Source organism: Lontra canadensis, unplaced genomic scaffold (assembly GCF_010015895.1).
Source record: "Lontra canadensis isolate GAN:19392208 unplaced genomic scaffold, GSC_riverotter_1.0 scaffold122, whole genome shotgun sequence".
Classification (NCBI taxonomy): domain Eukaryota; kingdom Metazoa; phylum Chordata; class Mammalia; order Carnivora; family Mustelidae; genus Lontra; species Lontra canadensis.
In genome coordinates this window covers 999593-1012244 of record NW_022631116.1, presented here as the reverse complement: position 1 = coordinate 1012244, position 12652 = coordinate 999593, and the positions used below count along the sequence as shown (strand labels likewise).

General features: G+C 39.3%; 1 pseudogene; it reads left to right on the top strand.

The window, feature by feature from the left end:
• The first annotated feature begins 1212 nt into the window (after window positions 1-1212).
• On the top strand, window positions 1213-1306 carry LOC116857358 (annotated as a pseudogene).
• The last annotated feature ends 11346 nt before the right edge of the window (window positions 1307-12652 follow it).

Below are 12652 nucleotides of genomic sequence, written 5' to 3'. Positions count from 1 at the left end.
CTCTCAAATAAATAAATAAAATCTTTTAAAAAAATAAAACAAAACCAAAAACACTGGGGTAGCCCAAGTTGAGAAGGAGAATCTTAATATATGAGAGAACTGAAATAGTCAGGAAGGCATATGCAACCTAAAGGAAGAGGCACCAGAGCCTATGGTAATGAGGGAAAAGAGATGAGCTGAATACTATTGGGTTGGGGTTATGTTTTTCATACCAGAAACCTATAGGCATTTCTGTCTGATGGTTTTTATTGTTATCTCTAAAGCTTACAGACTGAATTACTACACTCTTCACCCGGGAGGGAAAAAAAATTGAACCAACAGCCCTCTGTGGTTCCCCTCTGAAAAATCTTTGAACATGGTTTAAATTGCATGTGTGTTGAATTTGTCTGATCTTGAGAATCTCAGACCCTCAGAAGTAGGAATTAATGATCTTATTGGATCCCTTCATTTCAATTCATTCCCTGGATATGCATTGGGCACTCACACTGCCAGACATTCTGCTAATCAACGGGGATTCAAAGATAAACAAGGGAGCCTCTGACCTCGAAAAGATAATGGAATAAAAATATTTATGCAGTTAACTATAATAAAGTTCCAAGCACTACAACTGAACAAAACTGGAGGTTTCCAGAGGAGGGAGCTAGTTCATTACAGGACCAAGAAAATGATCCCGGTCTCTAGACTCCAAATAGAATGTCTTCCTCATTATCCATATATAATATTACTCTTATTATTCCACAAAAGAGATTTGCTGTGTAAATCTATTTGTTCAACCCACAAAGATAATATAATCTTTCAGCCTTCTTGTTAATGTACTCCCATCACTAATCCAAGATCAACACTCATTTTTACTATTGGCTGAGAAGGCTATGATTTGGATTCTGGTATAAACCACTCATTTCCCTTTAAACATTAGTTTGAAAACCATTAAACAGTAGATGGCCATCACCCCACATCCATTATTCACTAGAACAATTCTACTTAGCTAGGTCTATATAAGGCCACAGAACCAACCACAATTCTGTTAGTACATGTATTTTTTCGTTACTGCCACTATCATAATTCTAACCTACTAGGAACCGAAATGTTTGCCCACTTTTTAGTTTCATGTCTTTGATCCTCTAGATTGAAGCTATACTAATGAGTAAGAAGTAAAATTCTGGGTTGCTGACATTTGGGCATCAGATGGAGTCAAATGTACATTAAATTGATGTGCTCCCTTCAGCGGCACATCTACTAAAATTGGAATGATGCAGAGAAGATGAACATGGATGACATACATTAAAATGAATCCTTACCTTCTTGTGTTTTTTCAGAAATTTATTAAATATTTATCAAAGCACCGCAGTTTCCTGGGATGAGGCCAAGTGCATCCAGGGGAAAAAAATAAACAAGATGGTTTGGGCTCTCTAGGAGTTCCTAGTATAAATCCAGAGAATCCATTTGGGACCTTTTCAAACCTTCAATTTTGATTTGAAAGAGCCATCTTGGAGTGGGGGAAATAAAACTTTCTAGAATGAAGACTAACAATGAAGTTCATCACGCCCAGATTCACTTTCGTGACAATGATTAGGAAGTATCAAAGTATCTAACTCATGTATTCTCTTTAGAGTTTCCTCCTGCTCTAGGAGGTGGCTGCTCTCCACAGTTGGCATATTTTCTCCGACAAGGAGAAGACTATGATGAGAAAACAAGGTATGATGAATTTGTTCATCTGTTCGCTCCACAAATAACCTGCCACCTGCCAACTCACAGGCATCACACCAAGTACCCTGGGACAAATATAAAGATGAACGTGCCATTGAGAGCTAACCAATCTTGTGGAGGAGACAATGGTAGAAAAAGCAACTTGCGATGAAATTTATCTGAGGCAGGTACGTACACAACATGCTGTGGAAAATCTGCAAAAGAGGAGATTTCCTCTGACTGGGGTTGGGGAGAAAGCTCCTCAGGAGTGTTTAAGGATAAATGGGATCAAGATGCTTGGGAAGGAGAGGGAAGACAGTCCAGGCTTGACTTCTGTCTTTGTGGAATTTAAAAACACTGGAAGTCATGTGTCACATATCACTGTACGAACCCAGATAAGAAATCCACTTTTTTTTTTTCTTCCATTTGGGAACCACTGAAATGTTCCCACATGGAGAACTGGATTTAGGAATAATTTGTTGTAGCAAATTAGAACCACAGGCTCCCTCTAAATTTACCCATCCTGGTTGTTATGATTGAGGCCTCTCTCAACACCCAAATAGACAGGAAGGGAAATCTTGGAGGCCATAACTCCCTATAGCTTGTCCCAGGCATCGCCTATAACAAAGATGGAGCCGTGAGCCTTGGGAGGAGAGCACAGCTTCTGGGGGAGCTGGAGGAGAAGGCTCAATTCTAAGGGCAAAGAACACAACCCTCACCTGGTTATGTTTCAGTTGGGACCCAACAGCAGGCAAATCTTACTCTCCCAGGCCCAGTTCCCAAAACAGGGGTGGGGAGAGAGATACAGCCGTGAACCTTACGTGGGAGAAAAGGCAACAAACCAAAAAAAGATTAATTTTTAGAAAGCCAAGCGCTAATCCGACAGTGGTTTTTCAAGAGCGCCTCAAGCATTAGTAGGTCATTATTTCTTTGTTAACGAGCCAGGAAAAAAATGTAAAAGGAGGGGAAAAAAGTGGTCATGGTTCTGTTTAAGTTTACCCAGCATGGAAATTTCATCAAATCACGGAATGACAGGGATGAAAGGATCCATAGGACCCCCAACCAAGTCTCAATGCCCCTCAACAGTGTCCTAGGACAAGGTTCCACTCACGCTCATCTCCTACGGAATGCAATTCACCAGAAACTGAATTTGGGTTTCACTTTTATAATTTGGGAATGTAAAAGTCTAATCTGTCTTCTAGTACCAGTTGACTTTCAGAAACTTGAAAATTGCCCCTAGGGTCCTTCTGAATCTTCCTTTCTTCAGATTATTCCTTATGTACCATGGTTTTCTCAACATCTCCTCAGATGGCATGTTTGGTAGCCCTGGGCAATCTTCACTAGCTGCCATCTTGCCCTCCCCTGAAAGATGTCCCCTGGGCCACACCCCCCTTGCATTGTGGCCTGAGAAGTGCACAAAATAGTTCAAGGATAATCTGACAACATAAAGTATAAAAGGCCACTATTACCCCCAGTTTCATAATATGCTATTTCATTTGAAGTAACCAAAAATATGAAAGAAGAAAGCAACCTTGTTTGTCAGTCCTTTTAAATTCATGCCTTTTTTTTTTTTAAGATTTTATTTATTTACTTGAGAGAGAGAGACAGATAACAAGAGAGAGAAGAGCAGGAGGGAGGGGCAGAGAGAGAAACAGAACCCAGATGTAGGACTCAATCCCAGGACCTTGGGGTCATGACCCAAGTGGAAGGCAGCCGCTTAACCTACTGAGCCACCCCGGTGCCCTAAATCCGTGTCTTTAAATCATCAATCAAATGTTGATGATTTGCATCAAGTGAAGGTGAACAAAATTGATGCAAAATATACCCATTTGTAAACCAATACTTTGACTTGAAACCAAAGGCTTCAGGTGGATGCACGCGTGTGTGCATGAAGTGTTTCTATCCTGAGTTTCCCTTCTTGACTCACCTGTTTAGAGGCCCCAGGATCCACCTGGCCCTGAGAAAAAGTAAGGAGGAGTATTCACTGTGCCAATTTCACACTTAGAGATTGAGGATAAGGTTGAGAAGTTACAAGTGTCACAGTGACAAACTTAGGCAGAAAAAAATAAATAAAAGAACTCTCTTAATTTCTCTATAATTGAATTTCACAAAGCTATCAAAGCCCATTCTGATGCTGGTAGAAAATGGGAACTTTCCAGTTCAAGATAAATGCAGCCAGTTCTAAATTGTATGTAATCTCTTTTGGATACACACCTGGTCCAGCTGCATTTTCCTCTACCATCCTGGTGGTGGTCCGGTGTCAGGTTTTGGTGAGAGGGGATGTCTCAGTCTATCTAGAATTCCATGCTGTTGTGGCTCCCCTGTTCTGAGTTTTGCAAGTAGCCCCTGCTAGACCCACTGGAGACTGTCTATACCTCTCTCTCTGGTTCCAGGTCCATTCTGTACTACTTCATCCCAACCTCATCCTGTCCCATCTCCTGACCTGCCACCTCCTCTATCATGTCCCTCCTGGAAGTGCAGGGAACTCTGATGTTCCCATCTTGCACCATGGTCAGGTCATGGAGGACTCAGAGGAGGGAATTTACATTGGGTCCACTATTCCTAAAGACGCCATGCCACATCATCATGTCTGTTTCATAAGCTCAGAGAAGGGGAACCCTAGTAGGCTTCTGGCTTTCATGGACTTGACCTGAAATGTAAGGGGCAAGCTCTCTAAAATTCTCCATGGACTCTTGGTTCTCCTCTGGGGCTTGATTCGGCAGAAGTTTGTATGTAGTTCTTTTTCAGGAACTGCCTAGCACCACTGCCAATCATGTCTTCTCCCACCTCTCCCTTACTGCCCACTGCTACCCTGGATCTGCTTGGGGTTTGGAAAAGTTATTTTACATCACTCTGCAATGTGGTTTATGGCAGTAACTCTATCCTCCAAGTCTGCCAGATCCTGAGTCTTTTTGGCTCAAGAAGCTCTCTCTTAAAAAGCCCAGCTCTTGCCGCAGGAAACCCCAGCTTCCAAGACCATGTCTCTATCGCTAATTTTTATAAACATGCTGAAATCAAACTGTCTTCTTTCTGCTGGCATGTGTCTGCCTCTACCATGTGGGAATGAGTCCTCTAACCAGAGTAGAGGGCCCTGAGCAACGTGACAATTGCAGGATAAGAAGACCACAGTCATTGTCTGGGGATTTTAAATCTTTGTATTTATGTCATTAAATGCTGATTTATGGATTCAGGAACATGGGGTTCATATTCAGTGACCCATCTCATCACAGAATATCACAGTCTGTGAGTTGGTAATTAGTGAGGGAATTATTCAAGGTCCTGGTGGGAAACATTTGCCTCAAATGGTTCAGATAGAGAGTTTAATGAAGGACTGGTTACAGAGGTGTCAATAGGGTGAAGGAAACCAGTAAAGGAGGCTGAGGAAGCAACAGTGGAGGTCAGTCCCACCCCAGGGCTGAAGAAGCTACAGGAGAGTGGTAGAGGGTACCCAAGACTGGGAGAACTGGAGCCATGGAGAAAAAGCCATCCCAGAGGAGCTGTAGTTGTGGAGAAACTCTATCAATCACTTCCAGAACCTGAACACAAAGCAGGGAGTGGGCAGAGAAGAAGTTCATTGACATTGCTTTCCTCTTGTCTTCCAGCAGACAAGACCAGGACAGGTGCCATATTTCAAGCAAGCCTAGGTAAGATTGCTAGGGCTCACGGTCCCAGGGCATAGAGAAGGGTAGGCACTAGGTCTTTGCAGGAGATGGGATGGAAGGAGAATTACAAACCTGGTGAGCATGGCATTCAATGCTCCAGTTTTGAATCCTTGCCTTCTTTTTCCTACTCACTACTGAGTTAGTCTAAGTGGCTCAAGTAGAATGGCTATAAATACTGACCACTGAGCCTTTTTTCAGATTGAGTCTTACAAGGATTCTTAATCTTTTTTTGTAAGTTACCACTACCTAGAGAATTTTAATACATGTATTGTAAAATATAACATATGCATATATTTGGCCAAGTTCTGAGAAAAATGCACTTGCCATACCAAATCCATATGATGTCAGAGAGTTCATGTGGCCCTTGAAGCCCATCTGTGGGTCCCCCAGGACCCCTGAATCCAACTTTAAGGACCTTTGCTCCAACTGGGCTAATATTTCAGAGACTTTTTATCAAACAGCTGAGGTGCTGAGCACAGGGAACAGAAACATCTTTGTTCCTGAAAACACTTAGCTGGATGAATAAATTTCCCAGGTGCCTTCTTAAGGTTAGGCAAAGAAGAGAGTGATTGAAAATGAAAGAATGTTAACCTTAAAAAAAGAGAGAGATAAATCCAAGACTTCTGTTCAACAGGCATTGCCTGCCTCTTGTGTACTGAGAGCTATAGAATCCAAGAGCACCCCAGAGTAAAGATCAGCCAAAGGGCAACTCCAAGAGAATAAAAAAGAAGAGCAGAAAGAAAGGCATAGGGAAGAACATGAAGTCCTGCCTTCTAATCCTTGACCACTCTCACCCATGAGAACTTAGAGACTTATGGGGAGAGGATGCAGCACAGTGACTAGTTAGATGGAGAGTAGGATTTGGAGAGTTGGATTTTATCATGCAGTAGAATAGACTACCATGTCTTATTTGCTGACATAGCTTTCCTTAAATCTCCATACACATCCTTTTTGTTGTTGTTGTTGTTGTTGTAGTATAAATTTATTGCAGATGTCAATTCTTTGAACCTGTCTTTCATGGCCCTCAATGGTCTACTCACATCTACTCTTCCAGACTCTCCTCTTGCCACATCACGCCACACAACCCAGTCCCTTCTCCAGGACTGCTTCCTGTTTCTTCTCCATTTTCTGGCCTTATTTGTGTAGGACCCTTTTCCAGCATGCTTTTCCCTGTCCCTTCCCACTCACCCCCATCCTCCTGATATATGCATCATTAACTATGAGGTTCCTATCTCATGGCTACCTCTATAAAATTATTTTAATTCTAGTAAAATGAATTTTTTATTTTAAGAGAAGAAGCAGATGTGCTATCTATCCTACTTGGTAATTACAGTTATCTGTATAACATATTGCAGTCTACAAAATATTTGCATATACACTGTATATTCAAATGGTTATCACTGAGCATGACACTCTAACATCAATATGATTGGCTAACCTTGACTGTTTCAGAGTGGGCATGTGACCCAATTCTGGGCAATGAAAAAAAACAAAAGAAGAAGAGTTGGCTACGATGTGCCTGGGGAGAGCTTCCCCACTCCCGAGGAGATATAAGATGAGACCTCTCTTCTAAAGGCATTGTGTGTGTGTGTGTGTGTATGATGCCTAGAACTTCCTCAGCCATCTTGTTCCCAGCTTGGAGAGGAAGCCAACACCAAGAATACCAGCTCCTGGGCATCTCAGAATATTCTAAGTTTAGTATTAACCAATCCTAACATCAATTAATCTCAGTGTCCACTCCCCCTCTGGACTTACTGCTATGTTAAAAACTAAATGTCTATATTGCTTAAGCAGTTTGAGTCAGAGTTTTTTGTTAACAGCAGAAAGTATCCTAACTATGTACACTTAGCTTTGAAATTTTTTCTTAATGATGATAGGAAATAGAAAGATGGTAACCCTAAAAACACAGGAAACAAAAACAAAAATAAAAAAGTAGGACTACATTAAACTAAAAAGCTTCTGCACAACAATAACAAAAGAGAGTGAAAAGGAAACCTAAAGAATGGGAGAAAATATTTTCAAACCATAAATTTGATAAAGAGCTAACTTCCCAAATAGACAAGAAACCCCTCTAAATCAATAACAACCACAAAAAAAAAAAAACCCTCTAAAAACCCAAAGATGAAAAGAAATTGGAAACTTCGCACACTGTTGGTGAGAAAGCAAAATGGCACAGCCACTATGGAAAACAATATGGAAGTTCCTCAAAAAATTAAAAAATAGAACTACCCTGTGATCCAGCAATCCATCTTCTGGATATTTATCCAAAAGAAATCAGAATCTCCAAGAAATATTAACACTACTATACCCATTGCAGCTGTATTCACAATAGCCAAGTGTGGAAAAAATTTAAATATCCATCAACAAATGAATGGATAGTGAAAGGTATATACATACAATGGAATCTTATTCAGCCCTAAAAAAGAAGGAAATTTGAAGTATGTGACATGGATGAATCTTGAGGGCATTATGCTAAGTGAAATAAGCCAGTCCCAGAACAACAAATAAACTGCCACTTCAGTTCATTCCACTTATAAGAGGTGTTGAAGATAGTCAAATTCATAAAATCTGAAGTGGAATGATAAATGCTGGGGGCATTGGGAAAATGGGGAATTACTAATCAACAGGCATAAAGTTTCAATGAGGCAAGATTCATAAACTCTAGAGATCTATTTTCCAATATTATACTTATAGCCAACAATAATGTACACCTAAAGACTTGTTAAGAAAATTGGTTTCTTGGGGCACCTGGGTGGCTCAGTCGTTAAGCCTCCACCTTTGGCTCAGGTCGTGATCCCAGGGATCAAGCCCTGCATTGGGCTCCTTGCTCAGCTGGAAGCCTGCTTCTCCCTCTCCCACTCCCCCTGCTTGTGTCCCCTCTCTCACTATGTCTCTCTCTCTCTCTGTCAAATAAATAAAATCTTAAAAAAAAAAAAAGAAAGAAAGAAAATTGGTTTCTTGTTAAGTGTTCCTACAAAAGAAAAGAAAGATGGTGAATGGAATGGTAACCCTAGTCAGAATAAAGAAGGTAAATAAGATACAAAGATAAGAGCCAAATAGATATATAATCAATCACCCCCAAAACAACTATATTAAATTGTGTGTACATTTTGTTATTGCTGAAATCATGAAGGAAGATTTGAGCTGAGTTCCCTTTCAGATGAGACAGGGTATTCTAAGGTAGTAACTCAGATTAAAATGTATAGAAATCATATGTCCTAGAACTGAATCCCAGCTCTACTCCTGCCTGGCTGTCAGACTTTGAACAAGTCACAGAATATTAATGACTCTCAGGTTTCCGTCCATATTATAGGAATAATAATAACAGCTAGAGTAACTAATTGTTATGATTAAATTATATAATATACATAAAGCATCTAGCAAGACACCACAAAAACAAAAGAAATCGAGCTTTCTCAGTTCATTCAAACCCAGGATCACTGCAAATGATAACAAACTCATGCACAAAACAATCAATGCAACTATGTATCGCAGCCCTATCCCAAACTCCCAAGACTTAAGGAAGTACCTATTAGCACAAAGAGAAAGAACCCAATTATCCGCTCACAGATAGAAAGACAAACACAATGTGGTATATCCATACAATGGAATATTATTCAGCCTTAAAAAGGAAGGAAATTCTGACACCTGCTACAACATGGATGATCTTAAGGACAATATGCTGAATGAAATATGAAATAAGCCAATCATAAAAGGAATAAGGCTATGTGACTCCACTTATGTAAGGTATCTGCAGTAGCCAAATTCAGAGAGATAGAAAGTAGAAATGTGGTCACCAGGGGTCTAGGTTCACTGTCTAATGAACACAGAGTTTCAATTTTTCAAGAAGAAAAGCATTCTGGGGATTGGTTGCACAACAATGTGACTATACTTAGCACTACTGAACTGTACACCTGGTTAAATAACCAGGTTATTTGATTTTAAATGGTTAAGATGATATGTTTTATTCATGAACAGATATTTTTTCAAAGAAGATTTCCAAATGGCCAACAGACACATGAAAAAGTGTTCAACATCACTCGGCATCGGGGAAATACAAATCAAAACCACAGTGAGGGGTGCCTGGGTGGCTCAGTGGGTTAAAGCCTCTGCCTTCAGCTCAAGTCATGATCTCAGGGTCTTGGGATGGAGCCCTGCCTCAGGCTCTCTGCTCAGTGGGGAGCCTGCTTCCCCCACCTTTCTCTGCCTGCCTCTCTGCCTACTTGTGATCTCTGTCAAATAAATAAATAAAATCTTAAAAAAAAACACACACACAATGAGATACCACCTGACACCAGTCAGAATGGCTAAAATTAATAAGCCAGGAAATGACAGGTATTGGTGAGTATGTGGAGAAAGGGGAACCCTCCTATACTGTTGGCGGGAATGCAGGTGGTGCAGCCACTCTGAAGAACAGTATGGAGGTTCCTCAAAAAGCTGAAAATAGAGCTACCCTATGACCCAGCAATTGCACTATTGGATATTTACCCTAAAGATACAAATATAGTGATCCAAAGGGGCATGTGCACCCGAATGTTTACAGCAGCAATGTCCACAATAGCCAAACTATGGAAAGAGCTTAGATGTCCATTGACAGATGAATGGATAAAGAAAATGTGGTATATATATACAATGGAATACTATGTAGCCATCAAAAAACACAAAATTTTGCCATTTGCAATGATCTGGATGGAAATAGAGGGTATTATGCTAAGTGAAATAAGTCAGAGAAAGACAATGATCATATGATCTCGCTGGTATGTGGAATTTGAGAAACAAGGCAGAGGATCATGGGGGAAAGAGAAAAAAATGAAATGGGATGAAACCAGAGAGGGAGACAAACCATAAGAGACTCTTAATCTCAGGAAACAAACTGAGAGTTGGTGGAGTGAAGGAGGTAGAAGGGATGGGGTGGCTGGGTGATGGACACTGGGGAGGATATGTGCTATGGTGAACATTGTAAATTGTGTAAGAATGGTGAGTCACAGACCTGTAACCTTAAAACAAATAATATATTATATGTTAATAATAAAAACAAACAAAGATCGTATGTTTTATGTTATATGTATTTTACTATAAACAAAATTTTTTTAAAAACCTTCAAATGAAGAAGAAAAAAACAGATTTTTTTAAAAAGAATATCAAGGAAGAAATTACATTAATTCTTTATAACCCTTTCTAGAAAAGAAGTAGAAGGAATACTTCTTAACTTATTCAATGAAACCAGCTTTGCCCTAATATCAAAACCAGGCAAAAACATTGCAAGGAAAGAGAATGGACAAATATCTCTCATGAATATAAATGCCAAAATCCTCAACAAAATAATAGCAAATCAAATCCAACAACATGTAAAACCAAGTGAGAGTCATTGCAGATATTCAAAACAAAACAGGTTCAACATTCAGAATAAATTAATGTAATCCATCATATTGACAGGTTAAAAAATAAGTTACCTGATTATGTCAATAAATGATAGAAAAAACATTTGACAGAATCCACAGTCATTTATGATTAAGAAATAAATAAATAAATATTTAAAAAACCTCTCAGTACACTAAGAATATATATAGGAACATCTTCAACTCAATAAAGAATATCTACAAAAACTCTCTAAATAACACCATACTTAATGACTTAATGTTAAGAAGCTTGAAGTTTCCCACTAAGATCAGGAACAAGACAAGGATATCCCATCTCATCACTACTTTTTAACATTATACTGAAATTCTAGCTAATGCAATCAGACAAGAAAAGGAAATAAAGTGTACACAGATTGGGAAGGGAGAAATAATGTCTCTTCAGGTGGCATGATTATCTATGTAGAAAATCCAGAAGAATCAACAAATAAAATTCCTGAAACTAAGAAGTGATTATAGCAAAGTTGCAGGACACAGATTAATGTATAAAAATCAACACTCTCCTATGCAAAACACTGATGAAAGAAGTCACAGAAGAACTAAATGAACAGAGAGATATTCCATGTTCATAGATAAGAATCAATATGGTCAAGATGTCAGTTCTTCCTAACTTGATCTATAGGTTCAATGTCATCCCAATCAAACTTCCAGCAAGTTTTGTGGATATCAACAAACTGATTTTGAAGTTTGCATAAAGGGGCAAAAAAACCTTGTATAGTCAACGCATTATTGAAGAAGAAGAACACAGATGAAGAACTGATATTACTTGCCTTCAAGACTTAATACAATGCTACAGTAAACAAGATAGTGTGGTATTTGTGAATGAATAGCCAAATAGCCCAATGGAACGGAATAAGGAGCCCAGATAATTGACTCAAATAAATATAGCCAATTGATCTTTGACAAAGAAGCAAAGGCAATACAATGGAGAAAAGAGAGGTTTGTTGTTTTGTTTTTTTTTTTCAACACATGGTGCTGGAACAATTGTAAGCCACAAGCAAACAAAAAACAGCAACTAAAAGAATCTAGACATAAATCTTCCTATTTTTTCACAAAAATTAGCTCAAAATGGATCACAGACCTAAATGTAAAAGGCAAAGCTGTAAATCTCCTAAAATACAACAGAAAATCTGGATGAACTTGAGTTTGTGGTGACTGTTTAGATTCAACAGCAAAAGCAGTATCTGTGAAAGAAAGACTTGATAACCTGAAAGTCATTAAATTTTTACAATCTCTGCTCTATGAAAACCACTGTCAACAGAATGAAGCGACAAGCCACACACTGAGAGGAAATACTTGCAAAAGGTCCATGTGATACAGGACTATTAATCAAAATATACAAAGAACTCCTAAAACCCAAGAAAGCAATAGCCCAATTTGAATGGGTCGCAGACCCTAACAGACACCTCCCCCAAAGATACAGAGATGGCAAACAGCCTTTGCAAAGATGTCCAGCATCATATGTCCTATGTTCCACAAAGGCTCGAGCTGCTCAACATCATATTTAATTTTCAGAGAAATGCAAATTAAAACCACAATGAGACACCACTGCACATTTACTAGAATGGCCAAAATCCACAACATGGACAACACCAAATGCTGGTGAGGATAGGAAGTCACAGGAATGCTCCTTCCATGCCGGTGGGAATGCAAAATGTTGCCGCCCCTTTGGAAGACACTTTGAAAATTTCTTACAAATCTAAACATACTCTTACATAATGATCCAGCAATCATTCCCTCTGGTATCTACCCAAAGGAGTCATAATTTTATGTCCACAAAAAACCTTGACAATTGGCAAAACTTAGAAGCAACCAAGATGTTCTTCAATAGGTGAATGAGTAGAGAAACTGTGGTTCATCCACACAATGGACTATTACTCAGCACGA